This window comes from Choloepus didactylus, chromosome X (genome assembly GCF_015220235.1).
Source record: "Choloepus didactylus isolate mChoDid1 chromosome X, mChoDid1.pri, whole genome shotgun sequence".
Lineage (NCBI taxonomy): Eukaryota > Metazoa > Chordata > Mammalia > Pilosa > Megalonychidae > Choloepus > Choloepus didactylus.
In genome coordinates, this window is record NC_051334.1 from 52,828,090 (window position 1) to 52,843,520 (window position 15,431).

Below are 15,431 nucleotides of genomic sequence, written 5' to 3' on the forward strand. Positions count from 1 at the left end.
GTACAAATCCCATACATAGAACTCCATCATACCCCGACCCCCCTCCCCTGATACCCCGATCCATCACCTTTAAGATCCTGTCACACCACCGTCTTTCTTTCCCTCCCTCTCTCCCTCCCTCCCTCCCTCCCTCCCTCCCTAACACCCATCATCTATTGCTCTGTCCTCTGAACATATGAGAGCAAGCTGCATATATCTTTGAACAAACAATATAATTCACATATACCTTTCCCATGAACAAGAACATTATTTTATGCAATCTCATTAAACGCAACTAAGAAGTTCAAAAAATTCAACATTGATATAAAGCTTACATTTTATATTTCCTTTTTTTTTTTCTTGTGTCCCATCTGTGTCCCTTTGAGCCTCCTCTCCTCCAACCTCAGATCCCATCCAGAATCATCCTTGGCATTTAATTGTCATCTATTTAGACTGTCTTATTTTTTTTTTCAATTGTGGAAAGATATATATAGCCTAAATCTTCCTATTCCACCCCTCCCTAGCATTCCCTTAGTGGGATTAATCACATTACAATGTTGCAATGCTATCACCTTCCCACCATCCATTTCTAGAAGTTTCCCTTCACCCCAAACCAAAACCCCTACTCTCATTTCTTAACTCCCCATTGCCCCTTCCCCCACTTCTTGGAACCCCTACTCTACTTTTCATCTCTTTGGTCATATTCTCTGATACTTTCTTTGTGTTTACCATGGGGCTTAAATTTAACCTCTTAAATCTATAACAATCTTGTTTTTCTTTGATATCAACTTAACTTCAATAGGACACGTAAACTGTGTTTCTATACTCCTCCATTCCCCCATCTTTATGTAGTTCTTGTCAAGAATTACATATTTTACATTGAGTCCAAAACCACTGATTTATCATTACAGTTTGTGTATTTTAGATCCTGTAGCAAGTAAACAGTGGAGTTATAAATCAACAATACAGTAGTATTGGTCTTTATATTTACCATGTGATCTTTACTGGAAATCTTTATTTCTTCATGTGGTTTCAGTCAATTGTTTAGTGTCCCTTCCTTTCAGCCTGCTTAGGACTGATCTACTGGTGATGAAGTCCCTCAGCTTTTGATTGTCCGGGAATGTTTTCATCTCCCCCTCATTTTTATCCTTCAGGTGTTTGTGAATTCTCCAAGTCTCTGATGGTTATTGACTTCTATTTGTATTCCACTGTGGTCAGAGAATGTGCTTTGAACAAATTCATTTTTTTATTTTTTATTTTATTGAGGCTTGTTTTTATGTCCCTGCATACAGTCCATTCTGGAGAAAGATCCGTGATCACTAGTGAAGAACGTGTGTCCCAGTGACCTGGGATGTAATATTCTATATATGTCTGTTAAAAGTCTCTATATCTCTCTCTCCTTTCTTTGTTTCTCTGTCTGTAGGGCTCGCTTTAGTATCTGAAGTAGGGCAGGTCTTTAATTGGCAAACTCTCTCAGCATTTGTTTGTCTGTGAAAAATTTAAGCTCTCCCTCAAATCCGAAGGAGAGTTTTGCTGGATAAAGTCTTCTTGGTTGGAAATTTTCCCCTCTCAGAATTTTAAATATGTCATGCCACTGCCTTCTCACCTTCATGGTGGCCACTGAGTAGTCATTACTTAGTCTTATGTTATTTCCTTTGTATGTGGTGAATTGCTTTTCTCTTGCTGCTTTCCAAACTTGCTCCTTCTCTTCAGTATTTGAGAGTCTGATCAGAATATGTCTTGGAGTGGGTTTGTTTGAATTTATTCTATTTGGAGTTCGCTGGGCATTTATGCTTTGTGTATTTATATTGTGTTGAAGGTTTGGGAAGTTTTCCCCAACAATTTCTTTGAATACTCTTTCTAGACCTTTACCCATCTCTTCCCCTTCTGGGATACCAATGAGTCTTAAATGTGGACGTTTTATTTTATCTATCATATCCCTGAGATCCATTTCGATTTTTTCAATTTTTTTCCCCATTCTTTCTTTTGTTCTTTCATTTTCTGTTCTGTGCTCCTCGAGGAGGCTGAGCTGTTGTTCAACTTCCTCTAATCTTGTATTATGAGTATCCAGAGTCTCTTTAATTTGGCCTACAGTTTCTTTAATTTCCATAAGATCTTCTATATTTTTATTTACTCTTGCAATATCTTCTTTATGCTCTTCTAGGGTCTTCTTTATGTCTTTTATATTCTGTGCCATGCTCTTCTTCAAGTCTTTTATATCCCGTGCCATGCTTTCTTTGCCTGTCTGTAGTTCTTTGATTAATTCTGCCAGGAACTGTGTGTCTTCGGATCTTTTGATTTGAGTGTTTGGGTTCGGGTTCTCCATGTCATCTGGTTTTATCATATGCTTTAAGATTTTCTGTTGTTTTTGGCCTCTTGGCATTTGCTTTACTTGATCTTTAATTTGTTAGAATTGCAGCTTGGTGACATACACTTTCTCTAACTAACCAGCAGATGGTGTCCGTGAGTCACTTATTCCCCTCAAGTCAGTTCTCCCCAACTTTGTGGTATGTGGGAATCTGATTCTTTTGGGGTCCAATTGGTGCACTTAATTTGGGTGTGTTGTCAGTGCTGTCTGCCCTCAATGAGGGGCGTGTGCCTGAGCAGTTAGGGAGGAAGGGCAGGTTTAACAATCAAACCTCCCAGGTGTTCTGGAGATTTAAGGCTGTTCTCTGCTGCTGACACAAAAGTCCTTGGTATTGGCGTAGGTTCCCTGGGATTTCTGAGCAGTTCCCCCCTCCCTGCTGTGCTTTTCCAGGACCTCTGCTGAGGGGGGGAGGGCCATGCCACGTCACAAGTGCGCCAGCCTCCAGGAAAGCCCTGGGCCGTCAGGCTGTGTAGGGGTGTTCCCAGCCCGCTTCAAAGATGGTTGAATGGGGCACGATAACTTCCCCCTTTCTGCACAGCTCCGCTCTCCCAGCTCCGGGACAATCAGCCGTGGGTGTATTCAAGGCCACTGTCCACGGCTGATATTGTGTCGTGTGAGCGGTGCTGCGGGAAAGACTCCCTGTCAGGCTGGGTTTCTTGGCTCGGCTCTGTGCTGTGTGTTCTCCCTGGGCAGGAGTAGCCCCACCTGCTGGGGAGATGGCTGCGAGGCTGGGTTTCTTGGCTCGGCTCTGTGCTGTGTGTTCGGCCGCGGGCAGGAGTAGCCCCACCTGCTGGGGAGACGGCTGCAAGTCGTGCATCTCCCCTTTGCTTCCCTGGACCCGAGACAATCAGCAGTGGGTGTGGGAAGGGGTATCCTCCACCCCAGACACCGAGGCGTTAGTCCAGACCTCTCCCGTCTTATCTGCAGCTGTTCCCAGGCTTCTTTAAAAAAAAAAAAAAAAAAAAAACGCCAACCCACCATTTCCCCACACCGCAGCATGGCCGAGGGATTCAGCCTACTCACTCACTCATTTCAGAATGCAGACTCCTGGTTTCACAAAACGCACGTTCTCTGTGGCTTTAGCAGAACTTGTCCAGCTGGTGCTACTCTGGAAGTGGTGTTCTGGGTCCTTTCTTGTTTTTGATCTAGTGTTTTCCATGGAGGTGTTTTTTTCTCTGTCTCACCTAGTTGCCATCTTAGGTTCCTGTCCCATGGTCTGATTTTGATCCAAATATATGGGGTTTATCCAGAAGCTAATCCTGCTAGGTATATTAACTCTGACTATACAACAAGCAAATTGTACATAGTTTATGTCTTCACTTTAGCCAGCTTTGGGTTTGGTCTTGCATGAAACTGTCAATAAAATAAGAAACAAAGTTTAGGCCACACAGGTAAAATCCAGGTAGCTAACTTGACTCAGCTAGCCAGTGGATTAAAGATAAACCTGTGACAACTTTAGTTCTCCACTGATGGAAATAAGCAAGAGGAGTTTGTCATGGATTACTTATATTTGTATTTTTTATATTTGCTCTCAGATTTCTTGATGGTGTAAAACACACCTACCTTGCTTTGTGGGGTAACTTAGTTCTGACAAATTCTGATGTCTGAATAAAGAGTGTTTAAATGAATTCTGTGACCTCCATGGACTTCCATTATGAAATCAGAGGGGTGTTTCCATGGGGGAAAGTTCCTCTAAGAAACTGTTGAAAACATTTGGGAAGAAAGATGCCAAAATGGTGGCCATTACAGTGACCTACTGAATAGTGTAAAGAACACTGCTGGACCCTTGGTGCTACTAAGTGACATCTATTTTAGCCATCTGCCCACACTAAGAATTCTATTAGGGCCAAGACAGTCCAATTCAGGTCTCCTGAAGGATTCTCATATATACTGATAGTAAGAAAACTGATTGCTTACTTTTGAAGGCCCTAGATAGTGTTCCTGAGGTTAAAGGTTAACAGGAAGGACTTCAACACCACTCTTTTAGGAGGACACCATATTAAGCCACCTAAATTATAAAGCAGTGGTTCTCAAATTTCAGAAGGTATGTTGAAAAATCAGATTACTGGGCCCCACTCTCAGGAATTCTGATTTAATAGGTCTGGAGATGGAGCCCAGAAATACACATTTTTAAGAAAGCCTCATTGGGTATTCTGATGCAGGAGGTACAGGGACAACACTTATCCATGGACAATACCATGACTGTATATGAAAGGAAGGAGGTTCTAAATTCCAGGGCTTAAGGGGTATTTACAATAGACTCAACAAATGTTGGGGCTCCTGCAAGATTTGTTATAATACCTAACAAATATTAAGCTTTTTACTACATGCTAGGCCCTGTCCAAAGCATGTTGTATGCATTTTCATTACAACCCTATGAGTTAGGTTATCCTCATTTTATAGGTGAGGAGACTGAGGCACAGAGGTATTAAATATCTTGCCCTTAGGCATACAACTAATAAGTAGCAGACAGTTTGTCTCTTGAACCTATGCATTACCACTACACTGCTGCTATAGCAGGTGTTCCTGTGTATTTCTTAGAACTCGATAGGCTTGGCAAGTGGTAGGGCAGGAGAAAACTGCTCCCAGAAGCAGAAAGTGTTAAAGCCAAAAGGGAACTGTTCTAACTACCTCGTTTTACAGATGTGGACATAAAGGTCCTTCCAAGCACCTAAGTAAGACACAAAGAGACCTCACCACCTCTCTACATTTTATGGATTCTCCTTGACAGTATTGTCTGATTTTCCCCCTTTCCTCATTCTTGACCTGATCTCTGAGACAAAATGGCTGTGTAGCACAGAAAACATTGTTCCTTATATTCCCTGCAAAAACCCTCCCCAGTCATTCAATCTTGGAAGGATGCCAAGCAAATCTTTTATTCTTTTGGCCTGCAATCTTTTCTTCCAGGTAACCAAACAAGATAATGAAAGGAAAAAGAGTAATATCACAATGTTTGCCAAAGCTGAAAACTTTTTTTCTCAATTTCATTTGAACAGAAATTTGACTATGATTTATCCTCAATTATTGCCTACTTGCTTTAGACTAAAAAATCTTCAAGTTAAATGTAATTTTATTAAATCCATTTTGTTTCTATTATTTAGCTTAATGTGCCTAGACCATCTATTAGGGAATCATTGAGTAATTATGATATTGCTCCAGAAAACAAGACTGAGCATCTCATTTACTTAACCTATGACAAAATTAAGCAAAAGAGGATCTCACATAACTGGTATCCCAAGAGACGCTCTCAAATGGGCTGAAAATTGGGGTTTGATTCAAACCAGGAAGAGGCAAGTCACCTACTTTGTTGGTGGGAGGAAGTGTCCCTGTCCCATGGATCACTTGAAGAGGCTTGCAATGTTATTTCCTAGTTGAAAGTCCTAATTATTCAACCATGTAGATGATCTCCCAACTCCTTTTTAAACAGTCAATGAATTCCCCATTTAAATAACAATAATAGTAGTTTTTACAATATCCAGTGTTTACTATGTGCCAGACAGCAGAGGGTTTTACATGAGTTACCTCACTTGATTCTCAGAAACTCCCCTATAGGGTAGATAATATTATTATCTCCATTTTATAGTTGAAGGATCTGAAGGACAAAAAAGTTGAGACCTTCTCAGAGTCACAGAAATAGTAAATGGCAGAGCCAGGTAGCCCTTCTTTCCCTGACTTATTACCCTTGCAGGATGATAATGAGTTATGATATGCTTGCAGCTATTACACCCCTTAACCATCACAACAGCCGTAGGAGTCCTTTGACAGATGATGAAAGTGAGGTGCAGTGAGGTAAGGTAAATTTTCTATGCTCAAACAGAGAGTAAAGAGCAAAGAAAAGATTCAAACCAGGTAGTGTAATGCCAAAGCCAGGGAAAATAACAAAAAATTTTACTGCCCTGCCAAGAGCCTAAGCAACAATTGCAATGAACTTTTATTCTCCACACAATAAAGGCAATGGGACTGCTTTGGTGTGATGGAAAATACATTGGTGTTGAAATTAGCCCTTGCTTCAAAACCTAGCTGTGTCTAGGTGTGACCCAGAGCAAGTAATGTAACTCTCTGAGCCTCAGACTTCTCATCTGTAAAATGGGGATGGTAATAATACCCATATCACCTGGTAGATGGTAACACATATGAGGAGCCTAGCATATTTACTCCTTCCCCTCTCTTTTCTTATGTGGCATGTAGCATATTAATTTCTGCTTGGAAATGGAGAGCTTATCTCATGCTCCAGTGTACTTGTTATACCCAACACTGTTCTAGCCCTTTCAAGAAAAGAGGTTTCACCTCTTTGGAAATACAGTCTTAGAGGTAGGGGTCCCAGGTCTTTCCATGTGAAACATCTACTACCCTAATCCTAATATTAAAATGTAGCTCCCTATGAACCTTAAAAAAATCTAAATAAGTTGAAAAGTCAAAGAAACTTGGCTTTCTTTTCCTTCCCCAGCAGGTTATTGGGGGGTACTTGCTGGCAGCAGCAGGGCTCAAGGCAACCTATAAAAGAGCTTCCCTTTTTTGTGGGGATACTTAATTTTGATTTTAGCACCAAGCTCATTGGCACTCAAGTAAGATTTTGCATTTTGCATGAAGGTAGAAAGATATCAGCTGCCTGAATGGGGAGCCCTCTTTGGAAGAGGTGGTGTCTAGGTGTGTTTGTATTAAGGGATTACAACTCTCTGGGGGCCCTCTGGATAAGTCCAAGGGCACCTGGTGGTTATCTGCAGGTTCTTCAATCCAAAGTGCCAGGCAGGAACATGATTGGGGGTTGGTGGGAGAGAAGTTAAGTTTTGGACTTTATAGCCACTGCTTTCCATTATTAGCTAATCTGTTTTTACTTTGCACTATTGCCTAAATGTATTTATTTGATTTTACTTCATTAGCTTTTGAGCATGCTCCCTTGCTAATATTTACTTATTCTTACCTTTATTTTTCTTTCTTTAGTGTAGTCTTTTTATCACATCTTATTTATAAATTTTTATTTTGCTATTATTACATTATCTTTATTTCAGCTTTGTAAAACATACTCTTAGCTAGTTTTTGTCTATTTATTTAAAAGAAAATATTATTGTTTTAACTTCACTTATATGAATGTCCAGAGGGAAGTATCATCAATATCCTTAGCCAAGGGAGGAATGATTTGCTCCCTTTTCTCTCTAATTGCCAGACCCTTGTTGTAGGAGGTTGTCTCAGTTTCCTAGGCTGCTCAAAGCAATGATATGAAATGGGTTGGCTTGAACAATGGGAATTTATTCTTTTATGGTTGAGACAGGGAAAATGTCCAAATCAAGGCATCATCAAGGTGAAGCTTTCTTCCCAAAGACTGGTTGCCAGAGATCCTTGGCTCTTCTGCCATATGGCGAGGCACATGGTGACACACGCTGGTGTTTCCCTTCTCTTCCATGTTTCATTGCTTGTAGATTCTAGCTTCTGTGGCTTTTTCTCTTTTTGTCTGAATTTCTTTCTATTATAAAGGACTCCAGAAGGAGGATTAAGACCCACCCTTGTCCACACCTTAACTGAAGTAACCTCATCAAAAGGTCCAACTTACAATAGATTTACATCCACAGGAATAGATTAGTTTTAAGAACATGATTTTCTGGGGTACATACAGTTCCAAACCACCATTATCCACCCTATGGACCCCCAAAATACATGTTCTTTCCATATGCAGAATACACTCATTCCATCACAATATCCCAAAAGCCTTACATCATTTCAGAAACAATGTTTAGTACAAAGTCTTATCAAAATCGGTTTTGGTGTGGTCTGTCCTGAGGCACAACTTCATCTGTGGACCTGTGAAACCTAGGGAAAAAGTTATCTGCTTCCAGTATACAATGGAAAGACAGTCATGGAATTCACATTTCCATTCCCATAGGGAGAAATTGGAGGGAAAACAGGGGTCATTGTTCCCAAATAATTCTGAAACCCTGCAGGGCATTCTCCATTATATTTCAAGGTCTGAGAGTCATCTATGGAATGATGTTTTGTCCTTCAGGCGTAATGGAGTGGTAGTCTCACCCCTTTCAAGTGCTTGTGCAGTGACCAGGCTCTCTCTCTGAACACTGGAGTGAAGGTTCCACACTCTTCAAGCATTGGGGTGATGGCCAAGCTCTCTGCAATCTCTGAGGCACAGGCTCAACACTCTCAGAATATTGGGGTGGTAGCCAGGATCTCCACAGTTCCAAGGGAATAAACTCAAACCTCTCTGAAGACTGGGGTGGAAGCACTCTTCTTGAACAGTGGGACAGAAATCCTGCCCTCTTCATGTGCTGGGGCATACTCACACTTTTCACACACATGGGTGAGACTGCTCTGTTGGCCCAAGATGTCTTCAGTCCAGACCTCAGCTTCCATGGTTCTGCCTTTGAAGTCATTTTTCCTTAAATGTGTCCCTTTCCTGTCCCATTTAGTCCAGGATAGCAGTAGTTCTGTTCATACAGAACTTGCAAAAAAAACTTATTGGTTTTGCATGTAGTACACAGGGGTCCAAACCATCAGACAGTAGGAATTTCCAAGATCCTTCCTGGATAACTGCATTTCCAGTTCTGACTTGCAATGAGATGGCTGACTGGATCCATGTTCAGTTAAACCCTCACATGGAGCACTATTCTCTGGGGACTCACTTTCTGGAAGCTCAGAATTTTCCAAACCATAAATTTCTGGTTCCTTTGTGCCCAAGAGTTCAGTTCTGTGTTTTAGTTTGCTAAAGCAGCTGAAATGTAGGTACCACAAAATGGGTTGGCATTTACAATGGGGATTTATTAGTTTACAAGCTTAAAGTTCTGAGGTCATGAAAATGTCCAAATCTAGGCATCATCAAGCAATCCCTTCTTCCTGAAGACAGGTTGTTGGTGTTCCAGGAGTCCTCTGTCATGTGGCAAGTCTCATGATGGCATCTGTTAGTCTTTCCCTTCTCTTCCCGATATTGTTGCTTCCAGCTTCTGGATTCCTCTCTGTATCTGTGGCTTTCTCTCTCAGCATCTGCGTCTTTCTATCTCTTCTGTGTCTTTCTCTCTGTTTCTTTCTCTGATTTTCATCCTTTTATAAAGGATTGCAGTAAGAGGATTGAGACCCACACTGGGCCATGTGTCAACTGAAATAACCTAATCAAAAGTTTTCACCCACCATAGGTTTATAACCACAGGAATGGATTACCTTTAAGAACATGATCTTCTGGAGTCCATGATGCCTCTAAGCCATCACACTCAGCTTATTCCTTTCCTCTTGCATTTTACCATAAGCTACAATGAAAAACCAGGCTGTACTTTCTACATTTAGCTTTGAAACCTTCAAACTCATTGCTCTCAAATTCTGCCTTCCATATGACATAAAAACTAAATTTTCCCTAGTTCTCTGCCACTTTAGAACAAGGATTGCCTTACTTCCAGTTTCTGATAACATAGTAATCATTTCTAAGACCACATCAGAAATATCTTTAGCATCCATATTTCTACAAAGTTTCTCTTCAAAGAAATGTTGGCCTTTTCTATCAAGAGCCATACAATTCTTCCAGTCTCTACCTATTACCCAATTCAAAGCCATTGCCATATTTTAGTATTTTCAATAGCAGCACCGCACTCTCCTGTTACCAAAATCTGTTTAGTTTCCTAGGCTGCTCAGAGCAATACCATGAAATTGATTGGCTTGACCAATGGGAATTTATTCACTTATGACTGGGGCTGGGAAAATATCCAAATCAAGGCAGCATCAGAGCAATGCTTTCATCCTGAAGACTGGCTGCCAGAGATCTTTGACTTCTCTGCCACATGGCAAGTGACATGGCAGCACCTGCTGGTCTCTCACTTCTCTTCCAGGTTTCATTGCTTTCAGCTTCTTGCTTCCATGGCTTCTCTCTCTGTCTCTGTCTCTCTCTGTATTCATCCTGTTTATAAAGGACTCCATTAAGAGGATGAAGACCCATCCTGATTGAGATGGGTCACATCCTAACTGAAATAACCTCATAAAAATATCCTAACAATGGGTTCCCACCCATAGAAATGGTTTAGCTTTAAGAACATGATTTTCTGGGGTACATACAGTTCCAAAACACCACAGAAGTTCTTTCCCTTCCAACACTGACCCCTCTGACCTTGAAATGCTTAAATTGAACCATCTTACAATTCCAAAGGCCATAATTCCCATACAAAGATAACAGGAGAAAGAATTGGATGGGAATTTCTATGCAAGGAGAGACTCTCAATGGAATACCCCATTTTTCTTAATTATCAGACAATCATTGTAGAAAACTTGGGAAGGATATAAAACTAGATTCCATCCTAACTAGCAGGCAAATGCCTTGAACTGTCCCAAGAAGATTATGTGGAAATACACCTTGCAGAGGACTCATAATTAAACTATTGGTTCATTTTTTTGTGATCACCTAAATCTTCTTACACCAAGAAGAGTTTTAAATGGTTTCATTTTAAGTGGAATTTCCTCAGCTTTCACCCCCTCCCTCTTGCTACAGAGCTAAGAACAAGCTGGCTTGGGGCAGGGCTAGAAATTTCTCCGGTGGTGTTTGTAGAATGGAGGTAACTATCTGTAAGTGGAAACACCTCTGTCTCCCAGAACCATAATCAAAACCACAGCTTACCAGTGGCTCAGAGCCCATCTGGAAGACACAAGTATAGCTCAGTAGTTCATCTCTTTTATCTTCAGACCAGAAATTTCATCTTCTTATAAACTATGCAGTTACAAAACAGGAGCCACAAATCCAGATAACCCAAAAGGAAAGGTCATCCAGGACTCCACAGGTTCCTCAGAATACATAATTCATTAACTAAATTCTCTTTTGATGTATGTGTTAGGTTTTTCAATAAAGAAGAGAAGAGATGAAAACTTGATCAAAAGGAGTTTTATTGTCCAGCCATGCACAGGTGGGCTGAAGCCTAAGAAAGTGGTGACAGCCCCAAGCCAAGGGAAAAGCAGGGCTTATAAAGGATGGTTGGCAGGAAGTTCTCTGTCCATGAAAAGGGAGGCTGGCAGGTCTAGGTATGGCAGTTTCTCAGTGGCTACTTTGGGGAAGGGGGTAACTGGCAGTTTTCCATTGGTCGGTTTGAAAGCTGGGGCTTGGAAGTGGGAAAGTTTAAAATTTTAATGTTAAGGATTCCTAAGTGTGGGGGCAGTGGCTTATTGCAGATCTGCAGGATTCCTAGGGTGGGGTGGGGTGGGGGCAGTGGCTCTATCACAAAATTCCTAAGGGCAGGGGTGGGTTGAGGGCTCAGGGCCTAAACCTAACATTCCAGGCTTTTTCTTTTATTTTCCTAGGAATGTTGAAGAACACAGGTCTGTTCTTCTGTATCTGCTTCAGGCTGATGGGGGGCATAGAGTTGTCCCTATGGTCCACTGTGGGGTAGTGGCTGATAATGGTGTTTTCACTGGAGGAGTAGCCTGGTTCATCATGGCTGGAGCAATTCTGTGAATAAACCTGGTTAGAAGTTGTAAGAAACAATGTTCCAGAATGAACACAAAGGGGATGAGAAGTAGGATAGGAGAGAGCTAAGCTAGGATGAGTTGTTAGCCACATTTTCTTTAGCTCATTTTATGATGTCTACATTCTCTTTTAAAGTTTTTAAGCTTTTAATTATTAAGCAAAGCACAGGTTTTTCCCAATCTGGCAAGGGAGAGGTGGGATAAAGGCTTGAGGTCAAGATTTTTATCTACTCCCACTATGGGACAGGTTTTAGAGGAGGCAGGGCTGTAGTGAGAGGTTAAGGCAGAATAGGTGGCTCCCATATTAATTTAAAAAATTAATGGTCTTAACTGCCACATCAAGAGCCACCTGGGGCTTGACAAACTCGATGTTTTTTAGTGAGACCCAGGGAGCCATTTGTCCCAGGCCCCTTTAGTCCTGGTCAGGGGTGGCCAACAGGGCTTTTGGAGAGGCCTCACTCCCCTTCAGGGGCTCAATGCAATCTCAGGCCCAGTGTTTTGGCTTTCCATTCTCAGGGCTCCATTCATCCTTGGGGGCACTCCCATTTCCAGTGCCCTGTCTCTCTGCATTAATGACAGGTTCCTGGTGTCTTCTGCTCCTGAGTGACTTTGAGATGGCTATTTACCATTTATAGCTAAAGCTATGAGCCTTGCATTATTCCTGTCCCATTATGCTCTCTCCTCTGCAGTCTGCTCCCAATTATTAATGACAGAAAGGGCAGTATTTATAAGGTCATTCATTGGTGTTTGAGGTTCCGAGGCTGACTGTCCCTATAAAGTAGGTTTTTAATATGACTTGTTTGACCTTTTATTAGGCAAGTAATTATATGGTCCCTTGTCTCCAGATTTTATTATTCCCTCTGATAGTTTTAGACAGGGTCTGTGCTAGGGAGAGCTTCAGTCCCAGCCCTATACTGCATGGAATGTTTCCCTTGCAGTTTATCTGCATGTACTTGGGCTTCCGCTCAGATCCTCTGCTTTTTCACAAGAGTTCAGCAGGAGGAAAGAATAACTTGAATGTCTCCTCAAGTAAACTCGTAAGTTAAGACTAGATTTTGAACTCCTTCATAAATTTGGAAGGGTTTTCAGAAAATTTTTCCAATTGTCTTTTTTAAATTCATTTTTATTGAGATATATTCACATACCATGCAGTCATACAAAACAAAGCATACATTCAATTGTTTACAGTACCATTATATAGTTGTGCATTCATCATCAAAATTAATTGTTGACATTTTCATTACCACACACACAGAAATAATAAGAATAAAAACCAAAGTGAAAAAGAACAGCCAAAGTAAAAAAGAAGATTGGGTGCCTTCCTTTTTTCCCCCCCATTTTTCTACTCCTCCACCCATAAACTGTACAAAGGGGAGTGTGGTCCATATGGCTTTCCCAATCACATTGTCACCCCTCATATACTACATTTTTATACAATCATCTATAAGATTCATGGGTTCTGGGTTGCAGTTTGATAGTTTCAGGTATTTACTGCTAGCTATTCCAATTCATTAGAACCTAAAAAGGGTTGTCTATATTGTGCACGAGTGCCCACCAGAGTGACCTCTCAGCTCCTTTTGGAATGTCTCTGCCACTGAAGCTTATTTCATTTCCTTTCACATCCCCCTTTTGGTCAAGAAGATGTTCTCCATCCCATGATGCTGGGTCTAGATTCCTCCCTGGGAGTCATATTCCACATTGCCAGGGAGATTCACTCCCCTGGGTGTCAGATTCGATGCAGGGGGGAGGGCAGTGATTTCACCTGCCAAGTTGGCTTAGCTAGAGAGAGAGGGCCACATCTGAGCAACAAAGAGGCATTTGGGAGGAGGCTCTTAGGCACAATTATAGGCAGGCCTAGCCTCTCCTTTGCAGCAACAGTCTTGTTAAGGGCAAGCCCTGTGGTAGAGAGCTTAGCCCATCAAACCACCAGTCCCCTGTGTCTGTGAGCACATCAGCAACCATCGAGGTGGGAAAGCCCAATGCCCCTGCATTCTCCACCAGCTCCTCAAGGGGGCTCTGCATATTTTTTCCATTGTTTTTTTTTTTAATTAACTAGATCAAAAAAAAATTTTAAGATATACAATAAAAAAACATTTCAAACAAACCATAACACAGGAGTAAGAAAAAGACAACTAACCTAAAATAATCACTTTACTTCCAACATGTTCCTACTCTACCCCAAGAAAATAACCTAATATAGCAACATTTCTGTGAAGTTGTTCCTACCATACCCATCAGAAATTAACAAACCATAGTCATTTATGGGCATTCCCTGAGCATTAACTTTACCCATGATAGCATATCAGTTCTTATTGGATTATTATTCCCCCTCCATTAATTGCTCTCTATCACTAGTTTTCCTACATTCTACATTATAAGCCATTTATTTTACATTTTTCATTGTTCACATTAGTGGTAGCATATAATATTTCTCTTTTTGTGCTTGGCTTATTTCACTCAGCAATATGTCTTCAAGGTTCATCCATGTTGTCATATGTTTCACAACATCGTTCCCCTACATTCTACATTATAAACCATTTATTTTAGGAGTGTGTTGTTTTACCTCCAGGTGTTTGTGAATTTTCTAAGTCTCTGATGGTTATTGACTTCTGATTGTATTCCATTGTGGAAAGAAAATGTGCTTTGAATAATTTCATTTTTTTTTTAATTTATTGAGGCTTGTTTTATGTCCCAGCATATGGTCTATTCTGGAGAAAGTTCCATGGTCACTAGAGAAGAATGTGTATCCTGGTGATTTGGGATGTAATGTTCTATATATGTCTGTTAAATCCAATTCATTTATCAGATTGTTTAGGTTTTCAATTTTCTTATTGGTCTTCTGTCTGGTTGATCTATCTATAGGAGAGAGTGATGTGTTGAAGTCTCCCACAATTATTGTGGAGCCATCCATGGCTTCCTTTAGTTTTGCCAGTGTTTGTCTCATGTATTTTGTGGCACCTTGATTGGGTGAATAATCATTTATGATTGTTATTTCTTCTTCTTGAATTGCCCCTTTTATTAGTATGTAGTGGCCTTCTTTGTCTCTCATAACATCCTTGCATTTAAAGTCTCTTTTATCTGAGATTAATATTGCTACTCCTGCTTTCTTTTCACTGTAGCTTGCATGAAATATGTTTCCATCCTTTCACTTTCAATTTCTTTGTGTCCCTGTGTCTAAGATGAGTCTCTTGTATGCAAAATATTGATGGTTCATATTTTTTGATCCATTCTACCAATCTATATCTATTAGTTGGGGAGTTTAATCCATTTACATTCAATGTTGTTACTCTGAAGGCATTTCTTGAATCAGCCATCCTATCCGTTGGTTTATGTTTGTCAGATATATTTTTTCCCTCTCTCTCTTATTGTCCTTTAATGAACCAATATTGAATCTCTTTAGCACTGAATCTTTCTCTATATCTCTATCTCCTTTCTTTGTTTCTCTGTCGGTAGGACTCCCTTTAGTATCTCAAGTAGGGCAGGTCTTTTATTAGCAAAATCTCTCAGCATTTGTTTGTGAAAAATTTAAGCTCTCCCTCAAATTTGAAGGAGAGCCTTGATAAAGAATTCTTGGTTGGAAATTTTTCTCTCTCAGAATTTTAAATATGTCATGCCACTGCCTTCTCACCTCCATGGTGGCTGCTGAGTA